The sequence below is a fragment of the Tachysurus fulvidraco genome, chromosome 11, assembly GCF_022655615.1.
Source record: "Tachysurus fulvidraco isolate hzauxx_2018 chromosome 11, HZAU_PFXX_2.0, whole genome shotgun sequence".
NCBI classification, from domain to species: domain Eukaryota; kingdom Metazoa; phylum Chordata; class Actinopteri; order Siluriformes; family Bagridae; genus Tachysurus; species Tachysurus fulvidraco.
The window spans coordinates 20,140,651-20,153,689 of record NC_062528.1 but is presented as its reverse complement, the minus strand read 5'-3'; the positions used below and the strand labels follow the sequence as shown (position 1 = coordinate 20,153,689).

The following is a 13,039-nucleotide window of genomic DNA, read 5'->3' as shown; positions in this document are numbered from 1 at the left end:
CTGCCATACAGACATAAAAAAAAAAAAAATTAGCATAGAGAACCTTATGTTCACTACAAAAACTTTTAGTACATTGGAAAATTTCCATAGATGGTAAACGTTCTTTTAGAATATCCTTACCAAGAACCAATTAAGAACCTTTCATTTTAAGAGTCACCGATTTCACCTTATGCACTTTTTTCTGGACAATTATAGAAAAAAAAAATAATAATAAATCCAGGAACCTTGTTTTTAATAGTGTACAGTATGAATGTCTTATTTTTCTAACTTTTTAAAATCTTGATAGTTTATGAGATAAATTATTTAGTTTATCTTGATGAGATAAATGAAGCCATATATATATATATATATATATATATATATATATATATATATATATATATATATATACACACACATTCATTTGAGCTCATGAGACCAGGCTAGTGCTGATTGGCTTCATCTGTCTACTCCAGTGAACATGCTGTGCTGAAGAAAACCAGTAGAGTTTGAAAATTTGTGTAACCTCGCAGAACGGATGTTTGGAGGAAACGACTTGACAAGAGCACACGGTGTGTCCGGGTGTCTACGGTGCCTCATTGATTTCCTCAGGAAACGTACTTGGTGTTCTTGTTCTCGCTTAGATGTTCATTCAGAATCAGGGATTTTATGTTGGAATTTTGCTTGAATCTTCAGCAGAGACACGGGATTACTCGATTTTTACAATATTTATGAGTTTATGGCAGCTTTACACTCAAAGTTTTTGAGATTTTGAGTTTTACAATCCCGCGATTGAAGCAGAAAGTAGAATTTCTAGTAGAAATTGTCCTAAAATAGAGAGTCATGCGGCAGTGCTTTAATCTTCGAGTCTGTTTACTTTTTACATTTCTGCTTAAAGGTTTCATGCTAATCCCAGCATCTATATCATCACAGAATGCAAGGCAGTTAGTTTAGTCAGATGAGAATATGACTAAACTACTGTAGCTGCCTTGCATTCTGTGATTCTGAGTCCAATGGTCCAAAATCTCTTACTTCTAGGTAGATTTTTTTTCTGAACGTGGTTGGAAAGAGTAGAGTTTCTCCTAGTGACAAAATTCTAAGAAAACTCTTAGAAATGTGGAAGATATTAGTAAAGATCAAAGTTATTCATAAAGCATCTTAACTCTGAAAACAGCTCATAAGGTCAAAAAGTGTTAGGAGTAGTTTCTGTAGAAGAGGAGAAAATGGCCAAAAGGTGAAGAGGGAGAAGAAATATTTAATATTAATGAATGTTAATACAATAATATAATAATATTAATAGTTATTAATGTAATATTTAATAATGATAGTGAATTAATAATATACTACAGATAAGATTGTGTAGGGATTATTTTTGTGACCAAATATATTAGAGATAGCAGTGGAGATGTGCCTCTATGTCATATAAAGATACTCTGACATCTCTGAAACAGAACTGAAATGCCATGGTGACAGAAATGCTATAATTTGTCTTAATGACATTTCTTCTCTGTGTCAGAGATGTTTACATTTACATTACATTACATTTATTACATTTATAGCATACACAGATGTTAGAACATCTTTAATATGATCGGTCACGAACATAATCCCTGCACGATATATTGTCTTAAATATCTTAACATAGAGACAAAGTGAAGGTTTATAATAGACCAGATTATAAAAGTGCTCCTATTTTTTTTTTTATTGGACCAATCACAGTCTTCAAAAGAATGTCATACGTAGTAATATATTTAGCTCTGCCTCATTTCTAAGATAAAAGTTGTTCCTTGCTCAGAGCTGCCAAACAAAAGTAGCACCAGAGCCATTCAATTTGATCCAGGTCGATTTTATTTTATTATTTTATGTTATATAGCAGCTACAGAGATGTATAAATTGAGAATGAAATTCATTTAATTAATTAATTAATTTATCGCTAATTTAAGCCAGAGGTGACAGAGGCAAGGAAAAAACTTTAAAAGGGAATAAAACTATGACTCAAAAGCAGCAGCTTGGTGGCCCTGGGATTCAAACTCATGATCTTCCGATCAGTAACCCAACATCTTAACCTTTTCCCTTATTCTGTTGTACACAATGACAATAAAGTACATTCATTAGCTTACCTTACATTACCTCACCTTACCTTACTTTACTTTACTTTACCTTACCTTACTTCAACTTACCTTACCTTACTTTACCTCACCTCACCTCACCTCACCTGACCTTACCTTACCTTACCTTACTTTACCTCACCTTACCTTACCTCACCTCCCCTCCCCTCACCTCACCTTACCTCACCTCACCTCACTTTCCTTTACTTTACTTTACTTTACCTTAGCTTACCTTACCTTACCTTACCTTACTTACCTTACCTTACCTTACCTTACCTTACTTTACTTTACCTTATGTCAACTTACCTTACCTTACTTTACCTCACCTCACCTCACCTCACCTGACCTTACCTTACCTTACTTTACCTCACCTTACCTTACCTTACCTCACCTCACCTCACCTCACCTCACCTCACCTCACCTCACCTCACCTCACCTCACCTCACTTTTCTTTACCTTACCTTACCTTACCTTACCTTACCTTATCTTACCTTTCCTTTCCTTACTTTACCTCACCTCACCTCACCTCATTTACTTTACTTTACTTTACCTATCCTTTCCTTACTTTACCTCACCTCACCTCACCTCACCTCACCAAACCTCACCTCACTTTACTTTACTTTACTTTACTTTACTTTACTTTACCTCACCTGTCGTTACCTTACTTTACTTTACCTTACAGTATCTTACCTTACCTTACCTTTCCTTTCCTTACATTACCTTACTTCACCTTACCTTACCTGACCTGACCTGACTACAGGTAAGGGCAATTGTACAGTATAACCAGAAAATTGATTCTGTCCTCTGAAACAATTCAATCTAAAATCTTCTTGGTAGATTTTGTCTCTTCTAATGCCAGGGTGTGGTTCTAATGCCATGGTTTGAATTCTGAAGTGTAGTGAGCAGGTCATGAGATGTCACAAAGCAGCACCAAAGAAGTCCCGGATTTATATAAATTCTTACGCAACCATCCACAAACACGACAAATGGCATGGTGTTACAAATCTAAAGTCCCAAATTGACTCATCCCCGTTGAGTCAGGACTTAATATATAAAGGATCAAAATGTCCAGAATGAAGAAACATCTCAGCATGAAACAAGCAAGTGACGTAAAATAGCCTGACCTTTAAACTTGAACAAATGACATTGTGACATATGTTTATCAGTACAGTCTATAAGCACTATCGAACATTTTTTAGTCCTCTCTTTTTTAAAATGTGATGTGTTTAATATTTTCTTTTAAAATTCACAGTAAATATCCTTTCAGTTTATATAATGAAACCGCTCTATTGTACCGGCTCTGCTTGACTCCGGCTCGTACATAGGGAAGTTCAATATAGACGACTTCTTCAGACATAATGAGAGCGCAAGCAGACAATCACAAAGTACAGTTCAAGGTTTTAGTCATCATGGGTTAAAGATCATTTTAGATGTATAGGAAAGAAGGAGAAGAGGTTCTATTCACGTCTGAGTTAACATTCAACCTTACAGCATAAAGTAAAAAGTAAAAGTTTTCTGTTATTGATTAGGAGAAATTTACAGGAGACAAATTGTCAAATTCATGTTCTACACTACACTCTTAGCAAGTAAAATATTCTGAAGACAGAATAATGTACCTTTCCATTGAAATTTTTTAATGAAGCTTTGCATCTTATTCTGCTATATTTTTTTCCTTCAAAATCTCTAAAAATCTGCCAATCGAATATAATGCATTTTCATGTGTGAAATTAGTAAAAAATCATTAAAAAAAAGTCTAGAATTAGGTTTAAGAATTATATAATATGTATTGTTTTGTTGAAATTTTTAAATAGGAAATCTATCCAAACTTCAAAATAGGCCATAGAGAACTATTTGGATTTGTTAATATTAGATTTCTAGGAAAACGTATTTTTAATTTTTTTTTAATCATATCTCAATGTATGATTTGATATATTTGAGTTTTGAGGTCAACTGGCTCTCCAGAAAAGTCTTTTTGATATCCAAACCTTTAGCATACAGTACATTAAAATAAAATCTCATTTGCATGACGTTTTCTCCAACTACCTCGCATTAATCATTCTTTGCAAATCATCTGTCAATACTCCGGCTGTATATCTGGTATCGTGAAAAAAAAACAACTCTGACATTAGATTACAAGGAAACCTTCTCATGCATTTCATGCATCAGAAGATGATGTTACTGTTGCTTTTTGACACGTTTTTTTAGGGCTCACCACTGGAGAACACATGCAGAAAAAATCCAGATTTATTGACGTCTTAAAATCTGTTTGTCATAAACGTCATTACTGCATTTCTGGAAAGTTGAAAAATTAAAATGTAGAGTAAAGGATGTTGTGTTGTGTACATTTGTACTAAATAGAAAGTCAGTAACTCAGGGCTTTAGTGTATCTCCAGCATGTACAGACAAGAGTCATCTACACTTCTGTTCCATTGTAAACACTGATTTTGGATGTAACCTGATCGTGTAGTTAAAGTGTCGCTGTTCCGATTCGGTGCCTGAAGGTTTAAAGGCTCGGTTTGGCCTGTAAGAAGAGCCGAGCGTAATAACGGCCGGCCGCTCTCACTCTTTAAGCCAGTCTTCTCCATCAATACTTGGCTGAAAAAAGCGAGGGAGAAAACACACAGCTAGAGTTTCACTGGAATCTATCTCCTCCAGGCCAAAGTTGAAGCCATACTGTAAGCCTCGAATAGATCCTCTAAATGACCGAGAACTGATGTCATGCTCTTTGTGTGTGTTTGTGGAGCTGAAAATTAGAGCTGACGCAATTCCCTGTCGGTGACATTGACTTTATTTTGTAACAATCAGATGTTTAGACATTTATCGCAGTTTTTCATAGCAAAGTTATTTAATACTTTATGACGGCTGTGGTTAGGATCAGGGGGCGGGGCTTGTGTCTTTACTTATGTGTCTTTACCATTGGTTTCAGTTTGTATAAATTTATTCAGCAAAAAAATATATGAGACATAAATGACTATATACTTAATTAAAAGGGTATATTGTGAGTTAAAATTAGAACACATGATTCTTTTTGGTTTGATTTGGTATAAATGGCTTGAGAAATTCGTTGTTAAAGTACTAGGACAATATTTTATTAACAACAGTGTTGAATTGAAATTTAGCTTAAAATACATAAAATAGCAAATAATAATCATTATAAAAAATTAATTCATCTCAAAATTATGCCTCAACATTTTCTTCAATAACTTAAAATGTATGTTGTATTTTTAAATGCATTTAAATGTCTTTTTTATATGGAGATTTTTATAGCTGCATTGCATTCCGGGATTTTAAGTCCAAGACGGAAATTAGAAAAGAATTTTCATATATATATATATATACATACAAGTAGAAATTATATGATAACAATTTTATTTTTTCAACATGGTCTTGCAATTTATTTTTATTTTTTTTTTTTATAATTTGGACTCAATTTTAATAAAAAAACAAAAAAACAAACAAACCAAAGGTCAGGTAAAAAATCAGCAGTTAATGTTTTATAAAAGACCATTTATGAACCTTAAGTGTAATTAACAGTGATGAATTATTATCAAACATATATGTAAAAGTATGGTCAAAAGTTGAATTTGAATGAGTTTAAAAAACATTTATTTAAATTATATATTTTTTAAATGTAAATATTTATTTAAAAAAAAAAAGAAAATAAAAGCTCAAAAGTTAAACTCAGGTTAAACTCCACCAGAGAGCATTGGAGGTGGTGTTAATGCTTCAATCTTTTATTATTATTATTATTATTATTATTATTATTATTATTATTATTATTATTATTATTATTATTATTATTATTATTATTATGGAAATATAGAGTTAATAATAGAAATTTTTGTTGATCCTGAAATTTATTTTTGCTCATTAGAATTCATGTAAACATCTTAATAGATCATGTTCTTACAGACGCTTCTCAGTCTTGGACACTTTAATGTATCTATAAATGGAGGAACAATGTATACATTTCAGTAATAAAAATGGGCAAATTGCTGTAGTATGAGTGGAATCAAACCCTTCAGCATGCATGTTACAGGAAAACAATAGACTTCAGGGTGGCAGCAGTTGCTTCATCATGTCATCGAAGATATTGTTGATTGTTTTCCTTCAACAGCACATCCCCATAAGTTGTACATCTAACTTTCTTCTTCTTCTTCCTCTTCTTCTTCTTCTTCTTCTTTTTCTTTATTTTTTATTTCTTTATTTTTTTAAGAAGAATGTTAATCAACCTTATCTTGGAAGCTTGTGTTTGTCTTGAACCTGTATCCACTTCGTAGTCCTCCTCTCGTCTGTGAGAACAGGAAGTCCTTCAACGGTGTTCATCTATCTTATTCTTATCGAGGCTGATGGTTGCTTGTGGCTTAGGGGTAAATTTTGAGGAAGTGAGGCCAAGGGAAAGTGTCAGGGTCGCAGCACACGTGTACGTCATTAACGACACTCTAATTAGTGTGTAACACCCGGATCGAGGTCCGTTTCCTATGGAGGATTTATTTTCCAGCCCCCTGTTTACTTTGCGTCACATTCGGACCGTAACTGACAGCTGATTATTCCGCCCTGTATTTAAGCTGACCTGCAGATCAAACATCTTTTTTTCCTCACTTGATGAGCTGATTAATAGATTTCTACCTGTTGGTATTTTTATTAACTGTGAATAAACTATACTCTTAAAAAAGGTATACTCTTAAAAATGGTTCTTTATATAGTTTTTTGTATAAGAAAACACTTTGTAGTTGGGTCCAACTACATTCTAAAAAAAAAAAAAAAAAAAAAAAAAAAAAAAGGTGATTTTATGGTTTCCCAAAAAAACCCTCCATTCATTACATGGTTCTTCACCCCATTTATTCTTAGTAGCCTGTAGAACCATTTTTCCCACTACAAAGAACCTTTTGCACAATAGGATATTTCCCATGGATGTTAAAGTTTCTTCAAAGAAACACATTTAAGAACCTTTAAGAGTGTGTGTATACACTTTACGTGTTCTCCTGGAGCAATAGCTGAAAAGCACATACTGTATGGGTCCTAGAGTGACCTTGTTCTTGAGTAGAAGCTGTAGAAGAACTCTATAGAAAGTCTTCCAGACCTCGATCTACAGGACTGTTCTCTGCTTTGTATCTTTGAAGGAACTTTAAAAGGTTCTATGTCTAAATATCTTTTTGCACCTGTTCATTGCAGACTTAGCTTTGTCCCTGTGTGGGATCTTTAAAGCCTAATGTAGGCTTTATTACTAGTTATTAATGGTTCTTAAAGGGTTCTAATCTGTTAGGAAAACAACCCCCAAACAAGAGTCGTAAGTGTGTTACAACAATTTCACCAGAGAGTTCTTGATTCTAGCTTGCAAAAGGAGAACCAAAAGGTTCTGTTATAGGGTACAGAACTACAGAACCTTTAAGGATCCCTTTAAATAACAGAACCACTTTTTTTTCCCCTAAAACTTTGAGCTCTCTTTTGGCTTATGAAACTGTAAATTCAGAAAAAAAAAAGTCTAAAAATATTAACTAAAAAAAATGTATATTTCAAATTGATCTGTGAAACATTTCAAGATTTTTTTTTTTTTACATTTGTTTCTAAAATATTTTTGTTGTAAATTTATATTTATTTATTTACTAGATATTATCCCTGTACATTTACTCTGTCCCTCTAAGCGGACTCTAAGGAGACCTTTAACTACCCAAAGAACTTTTTTTTTAAAGAATGTAATGACGAAACACACGAGCACCTGGCCGTTTTGTCTCCTCTGTCATATCTGGAAGCGTTACAGCAATTTGTCCAGGAAAATTTACTTTACTTATCTAGATGCCTGTTATCAGTAGACTTGATAAATGTTTAACGCCAGCATTATTCTTGTAGAAAAAAGAATTTGTCACTTCCCTGTGTGTCTTTTTAATCCAGGTGGGTTTTATTAGAGATGCAGTTAGGTTCTGGAAAGTCGACATGAGGTCGTTCTTCTCGTCCTTGATTTCCCTCATGGAAGGGATGTTTTTTCCCTTCTCACAGGACAGCTGTTTTATTAGCCATACAGATGAGGATCAGCAGGGGTGCGTTTGTGTTTGTATTTGTGTGTGTAGCATAAGATCCTGCTTGCGAGGACCTGACGCACTGGACTTTAATGCTGAAATAAAAAGCATACAAAGTAAAACGATCATTAGAGAAACAGAAGAATACACCAAGCCCAACGTCTTTCCCTGGTCGTCCTCAGGTTACCGGGTTCCTCCCCTCTTTTTTCAGTCTTAAATCTCCTCTTTGATTCGTATTTCACTCAGGACGTCTATGGACATGTTACTGTTAAAGACGTTTGCTTTGCTCGAATGTTAACTTGGAGACTGCAGCTGAATAAATCCCCTGAAAAAAGCACATACAGGCCACACAAGCTGTGTGTGCTGAGGAGAAAGTCATCATCCTTTATTCGTTGGCTTGGTTTGTCCTACACTTTTCCAACAAGATGCATCTTGCCACAGAGATCATTTAAAGGGCATTTAAACCTTCTCAAACTATTAAACGTTCAAAAGTGCTTTGTTAGCTCAGGAAAGCTTCTCCTCGTACTCTAAGCTGCACTTCAGATGCTTTTACTTGTTTGTATAAGCGCTTCAATGGTCTTTTTTTAGCCTAATCTATATCTAGACATGTAACACAGCAGGTTTAGAGGTTTCTTTAATTTAATTAGCGAGGGAATGAAATATTCTGTAGCTTTCTGTATCATATTATTTACTGAAAATGGTACATTTTATTTATATTTAAAAAAAAACAATGTTTAAAAGTGCTAGCTTGAATCTGATTGGCCAGAAGCTGCTGACTCATTTACCTCATTAACATATTAACAGATGTGATACATATAATACAGCGACTCTAGACTTGCTGAATAGATGTTAGCTTGTCCAAAGTTGAGAAAAGTTTATCTTCATGCAAATACGAAGCTACTCTGCAGACGAGAGCAAAGACAGTAGAGGTCACGTGACCCGTGTTAAAGATCACACTCCGCTTCTGCATCATCTCATATGATATGATATGATGCAAATAAACACTGAATTTTATACACAATCCCCAAATTGTCAGTTGTCAAGTGGCATACTAGCTCCAGCACCAGATGAGAAATGTTATCATCATGGCAAACAGTCATAGGAACGTCTACTTCATAGACTGGGGACTCTATTGACTATAATATGAACAACCAAAACAAAAGCATCGCTATTACATTACGTAAGTAAAGGTGGAATCGTTGATACGACAGTATGTTTTCTGTAATGTGGGATTCGTGGAAGGCGTCTCTAGCAACAAGTCTTCAGGACAGAAGTTTCCAGTCTGCTTATAAGAGAATAACTAAGACTGTAGCTGCTGTAGTGTAAGCGATAACAAGAACTAACTTGTACATGTAACTAATAATGCATAAAAAGTCTATAGTAATGTACTAAATGTACTGATACAGCAACATGCTAAAGTCATAAAACTAATCTACTTATTATGAAGTTTATTCTTTGAATAAATGACGCACCGTAGTTTTTTTTTTATCCATTTACGAGTACGTTTAAATGCTTCGCTTGTTCCTGATATATGTAGGGCAGCTAGAAATACAATATCTTTATTAATCTCTCTCTCTCTCTCTCTCTCTCTCTCTCTCTCTCTCTCTCGCTCTCAATCTCTGAATCTCTCATTCTCTCTCTCTTTTGTAAGCTCGATACAAAAACATCATGTTGTCAAGAAACAAATCGTAAAGTCCTGAAGATTTTATCACTGATTGTTCTAAAGCACTGAAACCAGAGACTCTTCTCATAAATGTTGAATATACTTCATCACATACATTTTCTTCAGTGTATTTGTGTTGTTTGTTTATCATTGTCTACCACGGACAACATAATGACTAATACCCACTTGCAATGTGCTTTCTGACCAATCAGAATAGAGAACTGTACAGCTTTGTGTTTAAATAAGATCGTCTGTTTTAATTAATGCACTTTAAAGCACTGTTTTAAGTCGGGCTCCTATTCAGCATCCACACAAAGACAGGAACACTGCAGCTTTCTTTAGGGCTTTGTTTTTGTAGCTGCTATGCCATTCGTCATACGTCTTTATGCTCTGACATAAGTTATTAACCGCTCGGCACGGTTGAGCACTAAAGTTTGCATACCCTTAGATCAACAAAGAAGACAAAGACATGTACAAGCAAGCAATTTCATTTACTAGATTCCAGACACTCCATCACGATGACAAGAAACAAATATGTTTAAAAAAAAAAGAAAACACAAGATATCAATATAAACGTCTCGTCCTCCCTTTGTGAGTGCAATGTAAACATTTAGACAGCACGTACGCTCGGCTTTTGCCTAAAAACAGATTGCAACAGATTTTGTGCGAGCTTTTATTATTTCAATTACACCCATATTTATTTTTTAACTTCAATTGTTTCATATAAATAATTAAACAGAGGCATTAAAAAACATGGGGTGTGTAAACTTTTGCTCTGAGCTGTATACTGATTAGCTGCATCATGTGGGCTGGTGGTTTAAGGTGCAAATTTAAGTGAGTTGTTGTGGAATTCTAATATTAAATCTAAATGAAATCGATATCTGATGATCTGCACTTGGTCTGATTCATGTAGAAAGGTCCTTCATTTAAAAATCCAATCACGGTCAGTGTGAACAGGTCATGAAGCTTTGTTAGCATTTTGTTAGCGTTCTTTAGGCAGATCTCTGCTTCTACTTTCTGCCTAATCTACTGATGGCTCTATAAATAATGCATAGTATGGACTCAACCCTGGACCCGCAGGAAAATTATAACTGCTCTTTGCTTTGTGCTCCGTTCAGAGTCGCAATCGAGTCCGGTTAGTGAAGGACGTATTTAACGCCAGTCAGCAAAGTCAAAAACGCTGCAATACTGTTAAAACATTATGTCTTGTTAATGTATGTGGAGGACATCAGAGTAAAGTCATGTTGCTGTGCTCAAAGTCATTACAGCTGGCTTCAGCCTTATAGCTGCATTATTAGCGCTCGCTCTAATAATACGATGTGATAGGATGTTGAGGCTCTGAGGTGGAACTGAAAAAAACTGAAAGAAAGCTTTCAAAGAATAAACATAACCATTTTGTTCTTTATCTGACTTTACTTTTAAACGTATGAAATCCGCTGAAATCTGATAAGTTAGCTAAAGTTTGACAGACGGATTAAGGGGCAGAGTTTGTCTTGTTCCAAAACCTCTGAAAAAGAATCCAACAACTTTTCATCTGGTTTCATGAATCAAACGATTTTTGCATAAACAGGGAGTAAGTAAGTGGGTTTATTTTTTACCGAGACTAGCGGCATTCATACAAATTGCAATGAATCTGACACAGCTTTTCGGACATCAACCCTGAGGTACACCGTAACCCTGATGAACTCTATGCACTATTTATTGCCTACATTTTCCTGTGTGTAATGTAAATTAAATCTGTTACTTTATGAGGCAACTGCCAGAAGTGATCTGCGGGGTCCAATCACCTTCTGAAATATATAAACTAACCGGACATAAGACGTAACCCTGAGGGATACCACAACAGTGACTACAGAGACAGTTCAAAATGTTGTGCTGTTTTGTCTGTTTATATTTATTTGTGAAATAATTTATACTCAGTTTTGTTTGTATTATGATGCGAGAGCAAAATATGATCGAAGCTGATGCTACAAAGATGGACGAGTTTATAATGATTTACATTTTTGTCATTTACCAGTTCTTTTGTTATCAAGTATCTACACCGTTTAAATCCTAACACCATACATTTTTATATTAAGTATAATTCGGTTGAATGCACACATACTTTATTTCAGTGCATGCGAGTGAATCGGTGTATGTGTTTCTGTAACAGATGGCGGCTGGCTGCTGTTTCTAGGCTACAAACGCTGCATGTCTGGCCGCTCTTATCACAGTGTGTGTGTGTGTGTGTGTGTATGTGTGCGCATGTGTGTAGATGCTTCGTTTGCCTCCAATGCTGTCTAAACCAATCAGACATCTTCCTTGAAATGTCCGCTACCTAAATCAAGCTGGGACAGTTTATCTCCAAGACGAAGGATTTCTGACAGGATATTGCTATTGAAAGGTTTAGGCTTCATGTAAAAGTTTGACTTGGATTATAATCTGTGATTTATTTTTAGATTTAAAGCCCTAAATTAGAGCTACAGTGGAGATGCGTGGGCTTCAAATGGGTTTTTCTATGCTTAAACACACATATCTATGAATAAACACACATATTTATGAAATACAAAAATATTTCATGTAAAAGATCTGATTTGGTCTGTTTATAAATGAAAAATCTCTAATTCTAGAGAAATTATAGAAAAGATTTGATCATTAAAATAGTGGACTATTTTGTACTGGGTTGAAAAATCAGATGGCTTGATTCGGTGTTGTTTAGAAAGTCTCGCTTAACACAGCAGCTCTGGGTTTGATTTATTCTTTTATTTATTTATTGCTCTAAACTGTCCTGGATTTTGCATGGCAACAGGGTAAAAAGAGAAAGAGAGAGGGGTAAAAAAAACACTAGCGTTTTTAGACTGCACACATTGTTTTTATTATTATTTTTGAACGCTCACAAAATCAGTGCTTAAAGAAATTAGTGATAAATCATGCATCAATCAATCGATTAAAATCATGTCAAAGATATCTTGATATTTATTTTGTACAGAAGCAAGAGATGAAAATACGAATGTTTAACATTTCATTTAGTCACGTATTTGACTAAATCTGGATATATTTATGTTTATTGAAATATAAAATATCTGAAGGTTAACTTGAGGAGAAATCGTGATACGAAATAAGAGGAAGAAAAATATATATATTTATTTATTTTATATATATTAAATAGGAAAATAAATAGGGAAATAAATAGAAATAGAAAATTTGGTGAATAATAAAATACTAACATTTAATTCAGTTTAGATCTAAAACAAAATAGGAATATGAGGAAAATCAGCATGTTGTGTAGTGAG

At 34.3% G+C, this 13,039-nt stretch overlaps 1 long non-coding RNA gene across 3 annotated transcripts in view; it reads left to right on the top strand.

Annotated features, from left to right (window-relative positions):
* LOC113645190 overlaps positions 1-13,039 on the top strand; it is a 63,301-nt gene that overhangs the window by 4,705 nt on the left and 45,557 nt on the right. The gene's annotated exons all lie outside the window — the stretch shown is intronic.